The 24,299-nt window shown below is 42.8% G+C and overlaps 1 long non-coding RNA gene across 1 annotated transcript in view; it reads left to right on the top strand.

Moving 5' to 3' along the window:
- Window positions 1-15,005, top strand: part of LOC122462938 — a 92,830-nt gene extending 77,825 nt beyond the window's left edge. Inside the window, exon 3 of the long non-coding RNA XR_006285835.1 lies at window positions 14,779-15,005. This is a non-coding gene — a long non-coding RNA (uncharacterized LOC122462938). The remainder of the gene's footprint in view (window positions 1-14,778) is intronic.
- Window positions 15,006-24,299: the final 9,294 nt, after the last annotated feature.

Below are 24,299 nucleotides of genomic sequence, written 5' to 3'. Positions count from 1 at the left end.
TGTTTGGGAGTGGGGGGGGAGAGAAGGGACACTCTGCTAGAACAACCAGTGAACAATCATGTGTCCAGAAATTTTGTGGTGAGCAGAAAATGTGACTTTTCACCTGAATGTTGGAACGTGGTGGCAGACCGTTTTTTCATGTTCACAACCTAAGTCTCATGCTTAGCAGTAACATTATGCAGCACCTAGACTTTGTGTATCTTGTAGGCTTGAATGCAAAGCAAATAACTAAGATCAACTAAAAGGTAAAAATCTCTCACATCCCCACAGTGGCTGCCATTTCTTTTTCTACACTCAGACTTCCCAATAATACCAGTGGGAACTCTGCACAAGCTGTAAGAAGGCATGCCACTGAAGCACAACAGATGGAAGACCAGACCACATGAAATGGGTAAGACAATGGATATACATGACGGCTTAAAAATGAACCAGCATCCTTACTCCATCCGTATTAGCAATTTAGCCTTCTTAACTGAAGCCCTGGAAACAATGGGATTGAGCATCTGATGGTGTGAATTGAGGCGGAAGCACGGAAAGCAAAGGGGATATGTCAGTTTACACCAGCTAATGAGCTGGCCCCATTGACTTTTGAACACTCATCAAAATTGCCATAGATGCAAATGTACAGATGTCAAAAGCCCATGTTAGGTTTGATTTTTTTTTTTTTTAAAAAAGGGATATTCATGCATGAAATCAAAGGGTGCATTTTAATTGCAAAGATGGAACACTGTATTTTGCTTGTAAGAAGAGTTGACACAGAAATGAGGCAGGATGTGGCATGTGGTTCGGTGTAATCTAGAGCATAGTTTTGGTCATGGAAAATGTGTCTGGCCATAGGGGACTAGGTCTTTTCAACTATAAAAAGTCAGCATGGGTCTCCTTTCCCTTTTATGGAATTTGTATAGTCTGTACCACATTTGCATAGTATTTATGACATTAATATTGGCAATGGGAGCAGAAAGGCAGTGTGGTTTTCTGGCTGTACAGACGACGGGGGGCACGAGAACCGGAGACTCAAACTAGCTGTGACACCACATGAACTTCAGCAAGACACGCACCCACAGTTATAGTTGCCATTGGAGCTCGTGAGGCTCTGAGTTAGAGTTGAGGCTGGATCATGTTCCGAGGCTAGGTTTTGGGTAGGGGCCATAGGTGGCCTAAAGTTGGGGTTTGGGGTTGAACCCCAATTGATGGTCTATGCAAAGGTTAGAGCGGGGCCTAGTTGATGGCCCCAGGCTAGGGTTAGTGTTGGGTCCCATAGGCGGCCACAGGAAAGCATTTGGGTTGGGGGCCTGTAGACTGTCCTGAGGTAGGGTTTGGGTTGGGGCCTGTAAATGATGGTGAGCTAAGGGTAGGGTTGGGGCCAGGGTTAGAGTGGGATTGTAGTCTCTGGCTAGGTTTAGGGTTAGAGCTGGATCACAGCCCTGAGTTACATTTAGGGCTGGGGCCTGTAGTTAGCCCCTGGGTAGAATTAAGATTGGGACTAGTTGGAGGTGCTGGGCCTGAGTTAGAACTGGGGCCTATTGGCTGTGGGCTAGAGTTGGCTGGGGACTTTCAGAGGCCCTGGGCAAGTGTTAGGTTTGTGGACCGAGCTAGGTTAGGCTTAATGGAGATGGTTGGGAGCCCTAAATTAGAGTTTAAGTTGGGGCCTCTGGGGCAGCCCAGGCTGCTATTAAGGCTGGAGAATCATATGAGGAACTATATCCAGTCTAGGTTTAGGGTTCAGGCATATAGATGGTACCCTGGATAGAGTTAGGGCATGTAAGTGGCCCAGAGCTAAGATTTAGGGTTGCAGCTGCAGATGGCCATATGGCTTGGGGTTCCTAGAGGCTAGGGTTAGTGTTTGAAGCCAGTTGTATCTTTGGGCTATGGTTAGGGTGGCTGCCTACTGGTGGCCCCAGGCTAGGTATGAAGATAATACAATTTACACTAATGCAGGGGATAATGTGAAGCTTAATCTATTTATTCATTGTGAAGGAAAGATAAAGCACTATGTAAATGCTAAGGATGACTATCATCACATTTGCTAATGCAAAGTGAAGATGGATGCATAGGAATGAACTGAAGAATGCTACAGTATCTAATGGAAGAGAGGAAATGTGTTAATACATATTGTAATTACTAAACTAAAATATGGGGAGGACTCTGGGGCTAATATCCCAACTCATCTAAATAGTGCTCCGAAATCTTTCGCCCTAATGCTTATCTCAGTGATACCTAAAAGATGTTGCTTCAAAAGGAGCACTGTTCCCTAGCCCAGTGCTGGGGGACTGGATCAATACTGACCGAGATTCACCTGTGCCACTTACTTACTGAATCACCAGTCCTGCTATTTGGTCATGCATCAGCTGGCTCAAACCTATCTATCTTATCAGGAGATGGTAGACATACGTAAGCGGGGGGATAGTCCTGCTATTGTGGGGAACTTTCCTGGCTTCTGCACTACCCCGGTGAAGTGGGCTAGCGAAAGGATCTGAGTCCTCGCTCCCACCTCCTTTACCCAGTGGCCTCCCTGCCCTTGAGGACTCCCCTTCCACTCTCCTGCCTGGCAGAGTCCTCGTAACCCCAACAAGGCTGGGCGCAGGATTCCTGGGGGGCTCGACCCCCAACCCTGCTGTGGTCACCTAGGACAGGGGCTAGGGTGTCCCCACTCCGGGGTACTCTCTCTGCACTGGGCACTTCTCTGACCCACTGACCATTACATACAAGTTAAAGCAAATGCAAGTTATTTAATCAACAATTAATTTTAAAAAGAATAAGGAAAAATGGGAAAGGTTAAAGGAAACACATCACCCCGCTCTGTGGCAGGGAACTTCACAAACAGTGTCCCTGGAACATCAGGGCAGTTCACAGTCTGTTCCTTGTAAGTCCCAGGCCTTCTTCTCAGGCCCTGGCTGGGCTGCAGGGATGCTGTGGGCTGGACACTCGCTCTGGTGGTGGCCACACGCTCTCAGGCTCTACGTGGTAGGACCCTTCTTCCCAGTGTCACCCCCGCCCTGTCGGGGTTACAATCCAAGCCTGGCCTGCAGAGCCTCTTGGCTGAGGCGTCTCCCTGTGCTGGGCCCGCTGCCCAGGGTCCCCCTCGCTCTCCCCAGCTGCTCACCGCACCCAGCTCCGGACTGCTCCAGCCCCAGCTCCACCACTCGGTCTCAGCACTGCTGCTGCTGCTCTGCCTCCAGCTCCCTGGGCTGCTTCTTTGGTCCCTCTGGCTCCTCTGCCTCTGGTTGCTGCAGCTCTGCTCCCAGGACAGGTCTGCTCTGCAGGCTGCTTCTGTGACTGCTCCCAGCACTGACCTGCTTCCTGGGCTGCTTTCCTGGCCCCTCTGGCTCTGGTTGCTGCAGCTCTCCACCCAGGGCAAGTCTGCTCTCTCTGGGCTGTGCCTCTGGCTTTGGGGCTGCAGCTCTGCTCCCAGGACAGGGCCTGCTCTCTCTAGATCTGGCCCAGCTCTGCTCCCCAGCTCAGCTTGGGCCCCTGCTTTCTCCTTAGCTCGGCCTCACTCTGTCTGACCCAGGCAAATCCAGCTCACACGGAGAACGGGACCTCCCTGGCCTCCTGACTCCCTGATTAGCCTGCCCGCCCTGTCATTCAGGCTGACGTAGAGCATTGGCCTCTCCCCATTGTTCCTGGGGGCCGTCAGTCTCAGGGTCCTGATTCCCCATCGACCCTTCCCCCTTTTTAGTACTGGGAGCTAGCAACTAAAACACCCCCACTGAATGTTAGTAAGGGGGCAACAGTCCCCTTACACATAGGTGAAATAGCTGTGATCACATTAAGGTAGGAGACCAAATGCTGCATTTCCTGGAACGTGTGTGCTGGAATAGATTGCATGCTGTTATTTAATACAATAAGCAGAGCTGCAGGTGACCAAATTTTCAGCAGAGTTGTGCAACCTGAAAACTTCTGCATTTTCAGTGCGCTTAGTATCTGTGTTTGACTGTCTGCTGTTCTGAGTCCATCTGAAAGAAGCATGTTTCAAATGTGGTGTGATAAGTAAAAGTGATTCCAGCCAAGATCCTCTGCTTTACTTATGGTAATGCCGAGTCATACATAGTCACCTGTCTCCATTTGGGTATCTCAACTTGTGCCCTATTGTAACATGGCTGTGGTTTAAGTTACCTGTGAGATTCCCCCATCTGAGGAAACACATGTTTTCTAAGCTGCTTTTAATTAGGTTTATTTGGTCTTCACAAGGTATGGGGCAAGATTTTCAAGGTTGCCTCAGGGATTAAGTCACCAGGTTCCCATTAAAATTAATCGGAGTTGGGTATCCAAATAGCTTTGAAAAAAATCTCACCTTTAGTCTTTTTTGGTGGTTGTTTTTCTTTTTAAACTGCAAAGTGGGACTGCGTGAGCCTTCTCTTAAGCACTTGCCTAAGTGTATGGGTGACCAAGTGGGCCTAAAACACATCTTAAACCTTCCCTTTATTAATCTAACTAAAGGGGAAATCTCATCAGATTTTAGACAAAGTAGATTTACCCACCTGAGCCTTTATAAAAGAACATCTCTGTCTAGAAGGGTGAAGCAAAGGCAGATAAGAACAATCAGGAGATAAAAATCTCAGCAAAGAAAAATAAGCATATCATTAATAGTGATTCCCTGTTGGGATCTGAGGCAGCTACAGGTATGACAGGAGACGGGGAGCAGCCTTCCAAGAAAATTGGGTTCAAAAGCTATAAAATTGCAAATAATATTTTAAAGAATAACTACAAAATCCCAACACCATTCATTTTCCTCAGTGTAACTTACAATAAATCCATTAAAATCCATCTACAATCTCCACTCTATTAATGCAGAGTCAACTCCTACGTGTGCAACCCTCACTTAGGTTGGTGAGCACTTGTTCAAACAAGTAGTCCAGCTCCTTACAGGGAGAGACCCATGAGCCCAATCAAGGGGTTGAATTGCCATCTACCTATGCTTGGATGGGCAGAGCCAGGAAGCACAAGAAGTTTCCACCATGATCCTTGCAAATCCTGTGCAAAGGGCAGAGCGTGAAAGCAGCCCTAGTGAGGACTTGGTCCTTGTTTGTTTCAGGGACCCAGGGGGTGAATCACATCTAAAAGAGCTGGGTAGTAGGCGGAGCTGTAGACCTGCTCTTTCCTCCAGATCAACCCATAGATAGGTATCAATAAACCCTGGGGAGCAACCCTTCATGTGCCTTGAGCAACCCTGGAAGAGTGTCCTTCTTGATGCATTGTATCATCTGGTGCGCCCCCAGGGTGGGGTGGATGCTTGCATCTGAACTAGCTGCTCTGCTGATCAGTCCATGCAAGTCTCTCAACACCAGCAGGGATAGCAATAAGCATAAGAGTGTGAACTAATGGGCTGGGCAAGCTCTAGATTGACAGCTAGCTACTCTGTTTTTTCAAGCCTGATTCTGACATTAACTCCCTGTATATCATCAGTCCTTGAAACGAACTTCTCTGCCTCAGTTTACCAATCTGCTACATGGCGATAACAATACTTCTGGACCCCACAGGGGGTTGATTGGCTACTACACAGCTGTCATGTGGCAATGATTTCGAATTACTACCAAAATGAGTATAGCATTTAACAAGAGGAAGAGCGATCTGCTAAGTGAACTGGGACGCTTTTCAGTTAACCAGGGAGCGTGTCCATTGAAAATGAAAAAGGGATTTAATAGGATCTGTTGTAACTTGTTGCATACTGGCAGTGATGCTGGGCTGTGGAGCTATTTCTGTAGACATTTAAAGCAGGAAAAGCTGATGCACAAAGCTTGTGTTTTAAAAAGCATTTCACGATGATGGCTCTAGCTGCAGATGCTCTGCATTGCTACTGTCTAGGGCATACGATGCTAAAACCAGAGGAACAAACTCTGAATGGAAACGAGAGTTATTAATATACCATGCAAACATGTCTTCAATTTTGAAGCAAAAGGAGGAAAGTGCTATTTAGTGTAATTAGAAGAGATCAGTTTTCTAAAGTTAGATGTCACAAAAGGATACTTGTCAAGCAACACACTGATCGTATTTTATTAGCACAATATTTCCAATGCATACTCAGTTAATATGGAGCAAAATGCATTGCTTTCATTAACAAAAACATTCCTTTTGTTATGCCTGGCATTATGGCACTGCAATCAGGAAAAATAAAATACAACCTTGCCATGGAAATGTTGATTTCAATCCAGGCTCCTAGTTTGTGTGTGTGTCTCTCCTCTAACCATGCCCATGAACATCTAATGTCTAGCTCTAGTACATCTAATGAAATTACATTCTTGAGGACTGGTGTTTGGGTATTAAAGTTGTCAACATAAAAATATCAAATACCAGACTCAGTATTGCGGGGGTGTTTTTACTATTAAATTAAATCTGGAATAAAAATAATTGTCCTTGGATTTTTATTTTATTTTATTGTATTTTATTTTTAAGAATTTCAGTGGCTTAGTTTAAAATGTTAAACATTTCTTGTAGGATTCTTTTGAGTGTTTAGTAGGGAACCTCAGTTTATGGTAGACTGATTGTAGATTAATGTCTGTGAAGTGACTTTTCAATACAATTAACCTACAGGGGTGGGGGGAAGGTCTAAATCATATGCTCCAATTTTTTTTTTTTGCATTCCTTGGAGGCTTCCATATGTTTACCTTTAACTGACTTTAGACTGTGTGTCCTTTTTGTGGTTGCTGGGAAGGGCTATTAAATTCTTTCATGTCTATTACTTTATTAAGGAATGTGAAGCCAGATACAAAATCACAGGAGAGCACAACAGTATGAAACACAAATAATCCTTGGTGAGATGCACATCTTGAATAGGGATTAGGAAATGTTTTGCACCTAATTCTTCGCTTTGAGCTGTTAGACTTTAAAATTCCAAAAGGGGGCACTCTTACCCTCTGTCCAAAATATAATCCATCTGAGAAAATGCAGCACAGGTCTCTAATATTGTTCTGAAGTGAAAAGCATATTAAGTTCTTGTATTACTTTGGTAATATTAAAGTTTAACTCTGGTACATTAGTGATAAAAATGCTTATTTCTTTTAAAGACTGACTTTTTGAAATGTGAGATACTGGAGGTTATTGTTTTCTTATTAGCCACAATAATAAGAATAAGAATGTGGTCACTCTTCACTTAGTCTGATTATGGTTAAGGTTATCAAGCGTCTGTAGCTGGAGAGCAGTCATTGCTGATGGAGAGAACCATAAAAATGTCAAACTACATATACTCTTCAATTGCTTTTGGGCATAAATCAAACACATTTATGATGAAGATTAAGAGAAAAACAGAATCCCAAACTGCTCCCCACTTTTCCAGCTAATTGGAAAGTGTATGAGTCAAATGTGTGAGTCAAAAAAATGTATGCTTTCTTGTGGAATGTAATTTACTGCCAAATCAGTTCAAATTGGTATTTTGCTCTTATTTCTACAGAGTACATGGTAGAAATATAGCTTGTATTCTTTTAAATAAACTCTCCAAAGAATACATGTCAGCCATTCATTTGTAATAAATAAGTTTTATGTTATATAATATCTGTTATGAAAACATGGCTACCTTCTAAAATGGACTGCAATATGCATTAGTAGCTATATACATCACAAGGTAATTATCTAAATAGTCTTTGTTACATTGTCCAGACTTTCATAACCTTCTTGCAGTTAAATACCACTATCCGTCCAGCAAGGATTCTAGATCAGAAATATAGGTATATAGGCTGGCTCACTGTAGGGTTCATTAAGGAATGTCATCCCAGAGAGAACTGTCAAGCCAATATCAAACAATCTGGAAGGGTGCTTCACATGGAATTCCAATGGGGACGGGCTAATGTTGTACCTAACAGTTTATTGTAGAGATCCTGCATATTGAAATCCACTTCCCTTGCTTTACCATTAGTGACACTAGAAAGAGCAAGAGGAGGTGGTGATGCAGATGGCATCAGTACTAGCAGTCGGGATGAAGCTCACTTTTCGAGTGGTCTTGACTTTAAGCGGGAGCTTTGGTGGAATCAGTTTGATGTCCATTGAGGAGAAGGTGACAGGGAACTAAGAAGCTGAATTCTCACTCCTGACTTATCTGAAAATGCCAGAAGACAGTCGGGGTATCTCAGAATGCTAGGGAGATGCCCACTGGCACCCCACTCTACTGTGAGACTATGCTTCAAGTCACATAATCTAACCCAATGCATATAACTCTTGCCAAACAAATTCCAGTTGGGAATTTCACTCCCACTTAATGCAAACTGTGACCGGTATGATTCCAATCCACCACATGAATGGAGAAGGAGATATATTGCCAAAGTTCTTGTAACTTGCAAAGAAAAATCTTTTCTGTGTCACCTTAGAAACCAATGTCGGCTGTGCCGATACAATGCTTGTTTGTTCTGTTTTGTTTTTTTCTACAGTGAATTAGAATTCTATTCTAATTTAATACATGCTTCAGATCTCACCCGTTTTATTCCAGTGTAACCCCATTAATGTCAGTGTGAGGATTTCTACTGGTGTGAGATCAGAATTGGGCCACATGTATCAGGTAAAAAATCCAAACAAACAAACCAAAACCAATTTTCCCAAATAATCATCAATTTAAAAAAAAATAATATGCAAAGTATTTAAAACATATATCTATCACTCAGACGTTCCAAGCTCCATCACAATAAAAGTGTCTTAAACTAGGCACTAATACATTTTACTCAGGGAGTTTCTGTTCAATTCCACCTTCTGCATAGCAAGTAACTTAATTTTGGTTTTTGACAGTTCATGACTGTTGAATGCTCGTTGACTGCACATACAGTTTTTTGGCATCCTTCCCCACATAGATCAATACTTCAAAGGGCCAGATTGTCAGGTGGTGTAAATCAGTGTATTTTCCAGTGAAGTGGAGGATCTAGTCTTTTGCTTGTGGTTTTAGTTTCAGGATCAGTGTTATAGGACTGCTCAGATATATGTTTGGGGTGGGATGGTGAGGCTGCATTGCTCCTGATCTTGGTTTTATTTAAACGTTTTTCCTTGTTTCAGATTTAAAAAAAAGTTTCTAGTGTTTAAGTTTCCAAAGACTTCCAAATACAGTTATCTATGGATTTAAAAATAATTACTATTCATTGGTGGTTATTCCTCAGGTCTTTGTCAATTACAATTTGCAACTCATCCTTATAAAACCAACACTGTATAATTTCCTATAATAGGGCCAAACCCTGCAAATGCTTACTATCACAAGTAGTCTGGCTGAAATCAATGGACTACTCCTGGTCACAAGTACTACAGACATAGGTGCTGGAACTAGGGGGCTGCTGCACCCCCTGGCCTGAAGTGGTATCCATCATATACAGGATTTACAGCAGTGGCATAGCCAGGATGGGACACGTGGGTGGGTCCCGACTTTGGGTGGGTGGCCCGGTGGGTGGGGTTTGCCCCACTCCACCTGCCAGGGAGCGGGGTCTGGGCATGCGGGCGGGCGGAGTGGGGCAAGCGCTGGGGCAAGAGCAGAGCAGGGGTTGGGGGGTGGCCCTGGATGCTCAGTGGGTGGGCCACAGCCAACCCAGTTCCACCTGTGGCAACGCCCCTGATTTACAGTTGGGTTCAGTGGCTCTCAGCACCCCCACTATACAAATTGTTCCAGCACCTCTGACTATGGGTGGTGGGTGTTTGCAGGATTGGGCTCAACAGCACGAACGCGGTGGGCTAGATCCCCAGCTGGTGTAAATTGGCATGACTCCAGTCACTTCCATAGAGTGACACTGATTTACACCTGAGCATCTCACTCATAGACTCGCAATCCATTTTTTGTGCAGCAACAGGAGATAAAGTTTTCATGTGCTGTATAAACTGAAGCTAAAATGGATTACCGTTGCACTCTATCTTTATTATGACAAACAGTATACATGTGAGACGGATATTTTTAATAATGTGATATTTAGCCTTGTTACACATTAGATGATGTAGACCATTTGAAACCCACACTGGCTTTAAAAAAAAATCTTGCTCCATTATCTGTAAAAATTATAGAGAGATTTATTTGGGATTTTTTTAATTTTCTGAAACAAACCTTTGCATATAGATATTTTTTTTAATTGTCACATACATGGCATTTTTCAAGTAAATAAGAGTATAAGGTTTATATTATTTTAAATGTATATTGTATTTGTCTTCCCAACACTGTGGTTTTTAGTAATGTGAATACCGTAGTATGGAGCCACCCTATTAAACAGCCTGTTTTTGTAAGGAAACTGTTAGTCCACCTACAGTATTCTATTGCTTACTGTGTTCCTCCAATATGCTTAGCATTCCACAACCTAAATGATCATTTGTTGAACAAATTCATGCTTTTATTAGTCAAAATACAGAGAAAACAGAGCCCCCCTGTTTCAAGATATTTGCTAATGCACGGTTAATTATCACATATAGCTTACTATAATTCATTTTACAGGGAGACCTCCTGCAGGTAACATACTAGCAGTTTATGAAGCAAAATAACCTCACTATAGATTCGAACTGTTTCACTACTGGTCAGACAGTTGCTGCTTCTAGGCCTTCTCACTTCACATTGCTAATTTGAACAAGGCTTTATTTTTATATTTGTCAGCAGCAAGACTGTAGCATGGTTGTTAAACCTCTCCCAGGCCTAATTAGAGTAGCAATGCTAGCATTCATAATGAATCTCGTGTCCTGGGTTGGAGGAGGTAGCCGTGGTGCTACAGTAGCTTCCTGGCAGACAGTTGCTGGCAGGTTTAAGGTAGCTTGTGGCTTGCAATATTAAGTGACTGTTGAAATTCATTGACTCCACTGCGGCTTATGTGTCTAGATGACAACAAGTTTACACGGTTCTTTTATAGTTACAGCAAATGGGTCCATTTAAATATTTATTAGGTGATTATGGTGATGTGAAATGGAAAAAAAATGGCAAAATACAGCATTGCGTGTATAACTGTTTTAGCTGTTTATACAAAATAGGGCTGTGGTATCATTTGAAATTACAGCATCTTTTTTTCCTCATAAATATTTATAATGTATCAGTAGCTAGGCAGGCTAGTTTATTTGCATTTTGTTTCTTATTTAATTTGACATTCATTTGGGCAGTCATTAAAAGCTCTCCCTCTGATTTGACTGAAGTATATTTCAGTCAGCAGTCGAGTGACATTTTGATTAGCCTGGGTGAGATTCAGTTCTAGGAGCTCTTTTGCCTTTATGAGGCACAGAAAGGAGGAGTGTTGGCTGCATACGTTTGACGATGGGAATCGTGGCAAAAAGTTTGCTTCTCGCAAACTTTTCCTTGCAAGCAATTTGTCAGAATCTTAGAATCAAACTTAGTCAAACTTGATTTATTTTGCTCTTCATTAGACCTTTTTTATTGCTGCAAGAGAAGAGAGCACCAAAGCTGTGTAACTATCTTTACCAGAAATTAACCAGCAGCCACGGTAAATTATGGAAAAACAACAGGAGGACTTGTGGCACCTTAGCAACGAACAAATTTATTTGAGCATAAGCATAAGCTTTCGTGAGCTACAGCTCACTTCATCGGATGCATCCGATGAAGTGAGCTGTAGCTGACGAAAGCTGATGCTCAAATAAAATTGTTCATCTCTAAGGTGCCACAAGTCCTCCTGTTCTTTTTGCAGATACAGACTAACACAGCTGCTACTCTGAAACCTGGTAAATTATGGATTTAAATAGAATGCTTGTGTCTATAGATATAAGGGAAGCACATTTTTTAAAAACCCTGCTCAGTTGAAAGTCTTAGCCGCTGCAGCGTTTACCTCCATATCAACAAAAGGAGCGAGGGCGACTCAAAATCCGTCTCTCAGCCAAAGGCAACAGAATTTATCGTTCAGTTTTATAGAGGGAAATGAACTGGTAATGCCTATCCAGAGCTGCCCGAGCACCTCGATGTTCATTGCAAATGTTCACACTGATAAGCAGGCATAGCGAGGAAAAATCAAGAAAGGAGTGGGAAGTCTGAATAGAGGTTCGACTTATAAATAACGAGACAACCCAGCTACCTATTACCAGTAATCTGATCTAAAATTGTGCTGGGGAACTGAGAGAGAGGATTGCATTCATGTCACTATCATTAAACCTGTGTTGCCATTACTTGGCTGTTTAAATTCTCTCCAGGCAAAAGGCTGGCATCCAGCCTCATTGCTATAGAACTAGAAAGAGGTTTAAGTCTTGTCTGTTACGTGCTAAGGTAAATCTGGAGTTGGGGAGTTACTCTAGCTTTAAAATGGGCTATAACTTAGCATAGAATTTGACCCATGCAATTTAACATATGCCTCTACAAGATGTGTTGAAATCCTTTAACCAAAGTTGATGGAAAGAGTCCCATCATCTTCAACAAGCTTTGGATACATCCCTTAGCTTCATATGTCAACATCAGTTCAACTGAACTAGTCCTGATGGCCTGCTGCATTCCAGCTGCTTTGCACCTCTTCACTGTGAAGCATCCCTAAAAACTAGATTGGGATCATCACACATCCTGACTGCCACTTTACAAGACATGGTCGGGGAAAGCGGGCAAGGCCAGGACTTCTCCACAGTCCCTGGCCAAGGCAATTATTTTGTAGGGCATTGGCCTTCGTAAGCCAACATAACTGAGCTATGTCAGGGAAGTGGGCATGAGCCAGTATTGAGGAACCCCCCCCCCCCCCCGCCCTTGACACTTTCCCTCCTTGAGATGCACCATGCACTCTGCAGCTGCAGCCAAAAATCAGGGCCACCCTCTCTCTTGGAAGGAACACAAACAGTTATCTCTTTCATCACTGCAAAAGACTGAATTGGATATTTTCTGAAATCTGTAGTCATTGGAGGAGGCAGAAGAGACAGTTTGGATCACAGGCTAGCCAAAGGCCTTGAGAGTCCATGTCGGGAACCATGGATCTTGAATGCTGGTCCACAGGGCTCTTAGGAGCTAGGGAGTCCCAACCTGCCACCCACTGACCTGCTAACAGCTGCCAGAATAGCAGCTGAACTCTGACAGAGGACTCCAGTCCTGTGATCTGATCGGCGGAACACTGCGGGTCCTGATTGATCCCCAGATTCTGTTTAACCCAAGCACAGGACCAAGAAATTGTCCATGCAACTGGGGTCTGGCTGATTAGGCCCGCTTCCCATGCAATACCTGCTCTTACTGTTCTAGTAACCTGACCCTGCCTGCCATCTATCTCCCAGTTTGTCCTCTGGCTAGCCTCAGACTCTGAACACCCAGTATCCGTCCTGGCCTGCCTCCCAATTCCTACTTTGACTCTAGGTCAGACCACCCATGCACTGGTCAAGACAGCTAGAGGTCTTCTGAAATCAACATGAAAATACTGAGAGTTTAAAGATTAAGGGAGGAATTGACCCTACCGCTGCAACCACTTTTCACCAGCCATACAGCCTTCCTAGGAATATCCCCTGCCGAAGAGTGTCATTGACTTCCATTGGAAATGAAGAAGTTCCCCACTTCTGAAAATTTGGCCCAATTAACCTTAAAAATAGGTTAGAAAAATCCTGATACCAAATCTGGGGACTTGTGCTATATTATGTAAAGTTGATCTGTTTCTGCTCTGTCCCACTGGTGCAATGCCCGCAGACTGCTCCTGTGTAACTACGGTCAGGATTTGGCCCATTAGATATAACACAGAGGAGCTGGGGTTTGGAGCTATTTCCTTTTGGCTTCTGCTGGATGCTTCCTTGGCTTGGGCCATCGCCCCCCGAGTGACATTGGAACCCTGTGTGCCAGGCCACAATGCCTCTCTCACAGATTTGGAGAAAGTGGGTGTAGAGGTTCATGGAGCAGGGGACTCAGGCTGCTGGTGGGGTTGGAGACCTCGAAGGGGTAGAGGAGGATCAGGTATGGGGGGTAGAGGGAATCTGTATCTTCACACACACTTTAAATGGTTCTCTGCAGCCCCTGACTTATATTGTACACTGCCTATCACAAGGGGGGCCCCAATGGCTCATAGGCACTGCTATAATACAATTCATTAATAATAATGCAGTAATGCTCTTAACCTCCCCCCACAAAAAAAACCCAAACCCCACCTCACTGCCTATAGGTCATTCAGTCTTTTCTGTTGCACAAGTCCATTTCGGAATGAGAGTACTGAAAATTTTGAACTTCAGACAGTGACTTAATGCATTCATTTATCTCCCTTGGTAAATTGGGTTCAGATCTCAGCTGAAATGAATTTAATGTACTCTCCTATTAACCCCATTTATTCTTTCAACAACAGAAGAGAGAAGAGAAAGCTTTTCACCTATAGGCCATCAGTTCTCAAATTCAGCCCAGGTCAGGAGTAATAGAAAATTGTTACTATTTGATTCCTGATAAATCATACGGTAGTTTCAGTCTAGTTCCTAGTTGACCTACAGCCTCAGCACAAAATCCACCACTAGATTTGGCACTAGTTGCACCAGGGAGGCCAAAAGACTGAAAGACCATGAACACTGAAGTATCCTATCACCCCCAGAGGTGTTTTTATGTAAACCACTATTCAGTATCTGTTAACCTTCCACCTTCTGTGTCTAATTCGGAGCATATGAGTTCTCTGGCACTGAAAGCTAAAGGATATAGTGCTATAGATACTTAAGCTTTAGCCCTGGAGATTCCCAGGTTCAATTCCTGTTGATGGCAATTGGTTAAACTGGTAGCTCACCATCAAGGCATGTTGATGTGCAGTCAGGAACCTGATAATGGATCTGGTTTTGTGCATACACAGAAGCCTTCAGTCTTCGGGGCTGTCAATCTGGTTCCTTTCACAAGCACTAAACTCATTTTAAAAAAAGAGAGAAAGAGAACATTCTTTGGCTTTTTGAAAGTCTGGAAGTTTTGTGCTACTGTTTTCTCAGATTTTCCAGCGAGATCACTTCCTGAATGGGGCTTAATGTGAATAATCAGTCTGAGGGGGAGATCCAAAACCCACGTTTTCAGAGACTGTCTGTCTGATTTCAGCAACCCTCAATGACAAAACTGAATTACGTTCAAGCTTGACAGTCAGCTATGAAGGTTATCTCAAGTAGTGACTCAGAATACAAATTGGACTAATTAATCAGAACCTTGATTGTACTGTATTTTGTTAACCTCATTAAAGGCCAGAGACTGACTATCTTAGTCATAGGGAGAAGCACCTTGCTCCATGAATGGTCCTACTGATTTCAATAGAGCGACTTGGCAATAATGAGTATAAGGGTATCAGAATTTGGCCCTAAAAGTATGTGCCAGGTGAACTGCTTGAATCTCTCTGCAACCTACAAAATCAAGTGCGTGGAAGAAACATAAGAGGTAGCTATAGAGAGGAGAACACGATATAATACAGAGCTACATTCAGCATCTGCAACCTCCCCTTCGCTTTTTCTGCTGTCCGGTTGGATGACTGAAACTTTTTATACAGAATAGAAAAAATACTCTTGTTTGTACCCAAATCCACTTAAGGCACAAAGAGCAGCCGTTCCCCAACAGCAGTGGGAGCATAAAGCTATTTATGCAAATATTGATGAAGAACAAATTAAAAGGGGCACAGTCATGGTCAAAGTAAACTGTCCTTTGGAATTCAGACTAATGTCCACACAGTCTTTTTCAGAGATCACTAATTCCAGTAATGATCGTGTCTTGGTTATCAGGCATGAAAACTTCACTGGCCAGATGAGCAGCATATGATGTTGCTAATTTTACCGTGCACCGGTTATGCTGGCACCAAGCTGCTGTTCCAACTCCTGCAGTATGTTGAAGCAGTGTGGTCTTTTTGAGATCTTGTAATACAGAATGCATCATGCGTCGTGACGCCATAGAGACATCTGACTACATATTTTCCGAAGAGATCTCATAGGCTGTTACTGACGTACAATCAGTCTGCTGAACATGAATGAAGTTTTGAAGTGGGGCAAAGTGAGTGGCTGACACAAAAATAATCAATATGGATTTTTCTGAGTGGGAATGAAAATAGTAATGTTTGGGGCCTGTTCTATATCTGAGGTAAATTTATGCGGATCAAGTAGCAAACAGATGATCCTCAAAAGGAGAAGGTCCCGCTACAACATCATTGGAAGTTCTCTACAAAACACAAAGCCTGAGAACATTGATCAAGATTTTTAAAAATGGCTGTAGATTTTTTTTTACTACCTCAATTTTTGCATGTCCATCTTAAAGGGACCTGATTTTCAGAAACTCTTTGAAGATTTTAGTGTATCATACTGGGCCGCTAAAATCACTGGTCACTTTTTTAAAAATCTTGCCCATGGTATGTATAGAACTGAAAATATACCATTTTTTAGAATAACATTAATAAACCCTAAATTAGAGGAGTATGACATTCAACCAAACAATCCTATTTACATTGAGAATTGTGTTCCAAGTCTTGTTCACATGTATAACAAGCATACAGATTATGACTATTCATGATCTACATACTTATTTGCATGCATGCGTATGTATAAATTTGGAGAGAATGTGCCAATTTCAACAAAACTTTTAACAAAAAACTACCTACTTTGTGTGTGAGTGTGGAATGAGGGGTGTTTTGTTTTTTTTGCTAGCTCACCTGGCTTCCTTGACTTCTCAGCAGCCCAGATCCTAGTCTCCCAATCGGGCTACTTAGCTCTGTGGCCCATCCGGCAGACTGTGGGGAGCCTGGGAGGTGGGGCCAGACATTTTTGATAACTTCCATTTCAGCTTTTCCAAAATTGAAATTTTTTAAAAAATGTCCCTTCCATGGAAAATTTTGTTTATCCACATTTTTGTTCAGATTCAGAAGGAAACTTTTCCAGAAAGGTGATAACTTTCCATGCGAGGGAAATTCTAGTTCCCAGCCAGCTCCACCCTGCACCATTAAAGTCCAATGGGACTTCACAGAATTCTACCCACATGAATCTTATTGCGGGACTGGGAGTTATGTTTGCCACAGTTAAGCTTTTTTTTATATATATATATTTTTGTGCCCTTTCAACTTTAATACAGCTAGGATGGTATATTTTTAGAGTGCTGTAAGTATTAATTTTAAAAAATTGCTCTTAGACACCTTAAATGGAGTAAAAACAATTCCCTGTCTCAATTGCTAGATTTCAGCCTGTAGACACAGGCCTCCCCAGCCCTCCCAATGTTTTGACTGAATAATGAACAGAAAATAGGCATATATAATGAAAACACTGACTGACAGGTCCCGAAAGCAACATCAGTACTCTCATGTACTTTTCCATAGCCTCAGCCTTATAGATGACAGACCTCTCACCTACTTGTTTTAAAGTAAGTAAATAAATAAACCTCAGTCGCACTGTTAGGTGATTTCTAACCGTGTGTGTGTGTGCGCGCGTACACTGAGAGATGAGAAAGAAGCATTAATAATGGTATAACTCAACTGCCTGGATCTCTCTCTTCTGATACTCAGGCTAATCCTTTAGGATGTCAAGACCTGTAAATGGTAAATTTCTCTTTTAATTGATCTTTGGAGGAGCTTGGATTTAGTGGTAGGTAAAGTTCTTCCTCTTGTGCTGCTCCATTAGAAGAAGAGGGACTGGTTTCTTCACTTCACAATAACTTGTTGAAGATGGGCATTCAGAGGTGGCAATGTCAGCTTACTAGTTTTTGCTGGTACAAAATGCACTGTTCCACAGCATGGGAAGCATTGTAGTAGCAGCATTGAGAAACTAAAAATTGCCCTCCCCACCACAAAGAATCTGGTTTGAGTTGTTTGCCATGGGGTGGCCCGGGGATTAAAGCACTAGATTAGATCTAAGGAGACCTGGATTCTGTTCCCAGCCCTGCCAGGGGTTTGCTAAGTGATCTTGGACTTGCCACTTTACCCCTCTGTGCGTCACCTATCCCAGCAATAAAATTAACAAACGGCCCCTGTTATCATAGTGGCTTAGTATCTCAAAACCTTCATTATGTTTACAACACCCCTTTGAAATCAATGGGAGTTTGGCACCTTGGGACTGGGGCTAAGTGACTTGCCCACAGTCTCATAGGAAGTCTGTGGTAGGTCTCCCATGTCCCATGCTAGTATGCTAACCCCTGAACCATTTGTCCTTCTATAACAATGCGTATCTGCTTTGTAAAGGGCTTTGAGATCTACAGAGGAAAAGCCCTATATGAGAGCTATGTATTATGATGAACACACGATTTAACTTCTTGAAAGTGATCTTTAGTAGAATCCCCTCTTTGTGTTAATGAGATAGTACCTCTGGGTATGAAACTGGCTGTATTTGAAATAATAGCAAACTGGTCAATGTAGTTCAAAGTAAGGCTGGGTCTTCACTGCTAAGCAAAAAGTGGAGATCCTAAAATCTTCAGGAGTGTTTACAATATCACATTTCCTCTAGAGATTCGCTCAACAAGCCATAAAGTGATTTTTACATTTTGCTAATTAAGAAAAGTGTATAAACATGAGAGAGAGATGGGAGAGGTTCATTCATCAAATTAATTCCTGAGATAGCACAAACCTAATGAAAAATGAGACTTCAGTATTATTTGACTCATTATATCCTTCAAGCAATAGATTAGAAAGGGGATGAGAGAGATCCCTCTACGGGGGGTGCTGAATAGTCCAAGTTCCAGTGAATCTCTTTTAAAATTAAGTAGAATGTAATAAACCCCCTTCTCAACAAAATACGGGAGAAACAGCAGCTTCTCTGTCTTTGGAGGGAGCATGGTCTAATGGTTAGAGCGCGAGGCTTGAATTTGGTAGAGAACTTCTCTTCTTGGCTTTGCAACAGTATTGACCATGTGCAAACCAATTCACTCCTCTGTCCTTTGTTTTCCATCAGTAAAGCAGGGATAATATCTATGCTTGTAAAGTTCTTGGATAAAATGTGCTATTGGAAGTGTAGAATATTTTGATGGAAATAAGCAAAAATAAAAGACCAGTTGATTTCTGATGATGTTAACCAAGTGATAGGAAGTCAGCTACATGCTGTCTCCATGTTGCATGTTTTATGCACACAGCTGGAATACAGAGCATTGAGGGAGTTACCACCACAGCTGGCTCTGTTAGTGGCAGTCTCAGCAGAGAAGCCAAAAACTAGAGGGGCTTGCTACAGGTCAGAAGTTGAGGCACATTGGCAGAAGCTTGTACCTGTGCTGACTGCAACTGGAACACTTCATTCTTGAGAGCTGCTGCTCTCCCTTCTGGGCTCTACAAAGTCTCAAGGCCGCCGCATCAATCTCTTCCAAGCATTGGCCAAGACAGCCATCCGTCAGACCAGGAGGAAGAACCTGGATGGGGTGGATCTCTGCCCCTGTGGGGCCTTTTTTCACGCCCTCATCTGGGCATGCATCAAGGCTGAGTTCCTCTGGGTGGCATCCGCTGTCCTGAATTCTGTGCTCAGTGTCCTTCTCAGGGTCCCTCATCCTGATGTTCCAAGCTACATCCCTGTCCTTGTTTCCCCCCTCCAACCTTCGTCTCCCATAATCAGTTAGATTCTGGATTCTGTGGCTGCTCCCTTATCTGAGGGGCACTCCTTTTGTTGTTCTCATAGGCTCTGTCCACAATCCTTGGATTTAAATAGGGTGGCACCTTCAGCCTGTGCTAAATTAATTTATAAATAATTTGTAAAAACTGGAGTTTACATGATGAAACAAAATCAATGTTAAGAGTAAAACCAGGGAAATTTGAGTTGATTTCTTCCTCACAAGCTGCTCCCTGTTTCAAAGAATGATGTGATTGAAACCTGCACATTAACCATTGGTTCAGTGACCTTGGAAAGCAAACCCTAAGCCTTCACTGATAATCTCCATACATTTTCTGATCTTTTGCCAGGAGAGCTGAGGGGCCGCTGATCAAACCTGCCTTCATTGCTACATTTCAGATAGCACTGCTGAAAGGAACAAAAAGTTTAAAGCTCCTATCATGTCTCTGAGTAAAATTTTACGTGTGCAATAAAGTAAGGACTGAATCCTGTGAACCTTTGTGTTGAAGGGTAATTGCTGGAGTCGAGCTTTAGGCATAGAGGTCTAGTGCTCTCTGCCTGGTGTTCTCTCATAGCAAAAACCTGACTGCAAAAAAAAAAAAAAAAAAGAACAAACGTGGCATTGATCTCCCTAACGTCCAGCCTTCACAAAGCAAAGTTCATCTCTGTTCAGTAGGAAGCTGGGACTTTCACTGCTGCAGACACCAGCAGCTGCTTCCTGATGGAATGGGAAAAAATCTGGTTTCAAAATTGCAATGCATCATCTTAGCCTTTGTCTCCACATTGAGATTAAATGTTGCAAGATTTCCCAATAGCCCTGTGTATGTGTCAGAGGCAGGTTGGTGTATGGGTGTGTATGAAGATTAAGACTGGCCTGAGGTGTAAAAATCTGGGTCTGGATCCAAATTTTGACTACTTCTACCCTCATCCCTACAAATACCCGTTTGCATCTCAGTGCAACTCACTATAGAGAAACAGTCTAGCTGCGAATGTTAAAGGTGGCTGGACTTAAGTTTTGGTTCTTTTTCTAAGCTAGCGGGAGATGTGATTAGGGGTGTGCTATACAATATATTTTATAACATAGCTATGTTCAGCACTTCACAGCATGACTTCAAAGCAAGGACAGAACTCAGATTCTTTTGCTCCCTATGAACAGGCTCCTGCACTTGGCCTAAAGGAGAATCTACATTAGTTGTTAGCAATATACAGCCTCTGACATACACTTCAACAATTCTTATCCAGAAACATGCACACTAGCATGTTCATTTTATAACTGGTGATGGATTACTGCAGAAACTAAGGACTGACCGATATTGATCCTGGACTGAATCCTAGGATCAATTCCTAGAATCTATGGGGGTAACGGAGCACTTCCAGAGCAATGCTGGGGCCCAGCAAAGGATGGGGAGCAGGGGGTAGCAGAGGCAGGGAAGGGAACAAGGAATTCTGGCCAGAATATTTAAAGGAAGGAGTTAGCGCCCCAAAATCCCATTGGAGTTCAGTTGGATTTGAGATCCTTTGAAAATGGCACCTTTGAAAATCTCACCTACTATGAGCATTTTTGAAAAAGTGGAGAGGCTTTTGTTTGTTGTGGTAGATCCCTTTTGTTTGGTGTGGACAGTTTGGGTGAATCAGTGGTGCAGTCCTGGAGTGGTTAAGGTGCTCAACTAGATTCCTGAAGGTTGGGTTTGCGTCTTGCTCAATCTTGCCCTGAAAGGCTATCTCCAATTTATCCAGCTACAAAATGGGTAACTAATCCACTAGGTGAGGGTAGTTAAAGGTGGTCAGATGTCCTTTACTCTCTTGGGGCCCAGATAGCCACTTTACTCCCTTGTGTACTGTTGGCTGTGAAACTGGCACGCCTTAACTGTGTTATACCGATGAGCCCTTGGCTTTGGGTGGATTGGATCTGCACTCTGTATAGTCTGGGTCCAACAGTGAGTACTATATCTGAGTCTCGTGTAGTGCACCTGAGTTCCATCCCATCAGATGCCATGAAGGAGACCCTGCAGTATCTTCAATGTCACCCTCCCCCCAAATCTGTTAATGGCTACTTTTCTTTTAAAAATTCGAAATCACCTTTTCTGTGTGTGGGGCGAGGCGGGGGTCATAAAACATTTGAAGCTTTTAATCCTTTTCCCTCCTGACACTGCTATGCTGTTTGCACTACTCAAGAGCCCGACTCCAAATGAGGCAGCCATTCTTAACCTATGCAGACAAAGGGAGTGGTTCCCCTAGCAACAGGAACCATGTGGAGGTTCTCAGAGAGCTCTCTTCCCCCCCCTACTCGTGTTTTCTTTCAAGTTAGCGTTTTGCACAGCAGCATCTCAGGTGGAGACTCCGACAACTGGGCTAGCGGCAAACAACTCTTCTGGCTCTCCAGAACCAGCATTCAAAAAGCAATTATTCTGCGTGCATCAGACAGAAAATATGATAATCATAGGTAAGTGAACTGGCAAGCATCCCAAGTTGAGGATGTGTTGGTGGGGAGGAAGTTTAACATGCTAACAGACTGAACTGCTCAATGCTTTCCAATAGTATGTGTTTTTGTAACAGACACAGTGAGGTGATACTTGCCTCTTTTACTGACATGCTCATGTCTCTAGATCAGCGGGTTTACTGCTTTGAGTAGGAGTTAGAAGACCTGGGTTCTAATCCTGGCTCTGCTGTTGGCTTGCTGTGTGACCTTGGGCAAGCCACTTCACCTCTTTGTACCTCAGTTTCCTCATCTGCAAAATGGAGATATAAGAACACAGGGCATTGTGAGGATTGAATATGTAAAGTCCTATATAAATGTACTATTATCTCTGCGATTTTACACACATTAGTATTAGCTTCAAGAGCAGGTATAGTTTTGTCAAGCAGTTCCTTATTTTCATTATACCTTCAACGCCATTTATTTTTTCTGCAGGTTTAGCTACATATTTTTCCCTCCAGTACAGTACTTATGAATCTTAGCAAGTGTATAGTGTGTGTGTGTGTATATGTATGTGTGTGTGTGTGTGTGTATGTATATATATGTATATATATATAGTGAACAGCTTTACCTGAAATGAGCCATGGATCTGGTTAAGTGAAAATCATGTTGTATTGTGGTGAAATTGAACATATAATAACACAGTGGTTTTAATCTTATTACGTTCCAAACCATTAAAGTATGTCATTTTATGCTCTGTCTGCAGTTTTATTTATTATCAAAATGTTTGCAATCCCAATTTTATTTGAGCAAGTCAATATGTAAATTCCACAGGCTCTCACATAGCATGTTTCATCAGTGGATCTCAAAGCACTTCCCAGTCTTTAACGTGAAGGGAGGGGAATATTATCCCCATTTTATACATAGCCTCTCAGTGGCTTGCACAAGGTCACACAGGAAATCTGTGACAGAGCAGGGAATTGAACCCAAGTCTCTTAAGTCCTAGGCTAGGGCCCAAACAATTACAGCACCCTTCTTCAGAACACAGCATCATGCTTTCTAAATATAATTTAAGGTTTTGGTCATATGTTAATTAACCCCATATAGTAAAAGACTTTTTTGTGTGGAAACAAACCATTGCTGAGTAATCGTATATGTTGGTCATTTGTGCATCGTCTTTCTGACAGTTCCAATCTGCAATTGGGTTGCATTATGCATGGACAGTCATAATGAGGGCACCTACTAATATAGTCAGTTATTGCAGGCACTCATGATAACTGGACTTGCAAAGTAGGTGCACAGTTACAGGCATAAGCTGCCTGCAGATCATGTCAATGATGTACATTATTATTGCTTTAATTATTACTTTGTGGGTCTCGGGGCACATCCTGTGGGAATATCATTTACTAGATGTTTGTGCAGAACCTAACACAAGGGGGTTGGCTCCTTTGGGGTACTTCCCAGACACCAATATCGCTGTCCTATTGTTATACAAAGTGCCATGGTGGGATCTTTAATGGCTATAAATGGTCAAAGCATTGCCTTTTATATCTCCTCTGAAAGACACCTCTATCAGAACAGTATCCCCTCACGGGTACTTTGGGGCTCTGTGTCATTATTGACTCAAAGGGAAGGGGAACTGATAACTCATGGCTACCTGCAGCAGATAGGTGGTACTTGGAGATTGTTCCAAACATTCACACAGCTCATTCTTGCTGGACCTGTGAGATTTGATGGGATCACTGCACAAAGGGGTATGGCTGCAGAGCCGACACTGCCTGGCTTGCATCATTACCAGAATCCAGATCATATCAGTAATGCTTCCCTCTTGCCACCTATATTCACTGGTTCAGGAAGGAGTTGTCTGGAAGTTGTTCTCAAGTTCAGGAGCTCTATGTGGCAACATATTGCAGCACCAAAATGGTCAAATATATTCTATCCTTATTAAATGATGATGTACCCAGGACCTATCTGAAATTCCAGGTGCTTCACATATACCACACTTATCAAGCTGCCCATACATAATATAAGACTGATCTGAAGAGAAGGGTTAGGGTGTTTTGTTTTGTTGCAAAGACCAAGGTAAATAAATTGTAATTGATCAACAAGAACGGTTAAGAGAAGCTTCGTTAGGCAACAGGATGTCAAGGAGTTGGAGAAACTTTCATGCTCTAGCAGGAAAGATAATCACACCGTTTTCTTGAGTTTATCCCTTGTACATCACGGGACTGTTGCTGCTGAAGAAAGGCAGGATTTATAAGTGTGAAATCATTTTCTATCCAGGCTGATTTCTTGTCTAAAAATTAGAAGGCACAGCTCTTCCAGAATACCTGTATAGCTATTTGCTATTTATTGTGACCATTATCACAGCCCAGAGTAGGAGGTAGTCTGGAGTCAGACTGCCCAAGGTGCACTGTGAGTGGGCAATCTGCTTGTTCCATTAGGCACTGCAGGCAATTGCAGGGCAGGGGCAAGCCAAGACCCCATGCCTTCCTGCCCAATTTTCATCATAGTCCTTTCTGGACAGCTCGGGAGCATAGGGGCTGCTATTGTG

The sequence above is a fragment of the Chelonia mydas genome, chromosome 14 (genome assembly GCF_015237465.2).
Source record: "Chelonia mydas isolate rCheMyd1 chromosome 14, rCheMyd1.pri.v2, whole genome shotgun sequence".
Taxonomy (NCBI): Eukaryota; Metazoa; Chordata; order Testudines; family Cheloniidae; genus Chelonia; species Chelonia mydas.
The sequence above is the reverse complement of the archived record's forward strand: the minus strand, read 5'-3'. Positions and strand labels throughout refer to the sequence as shown.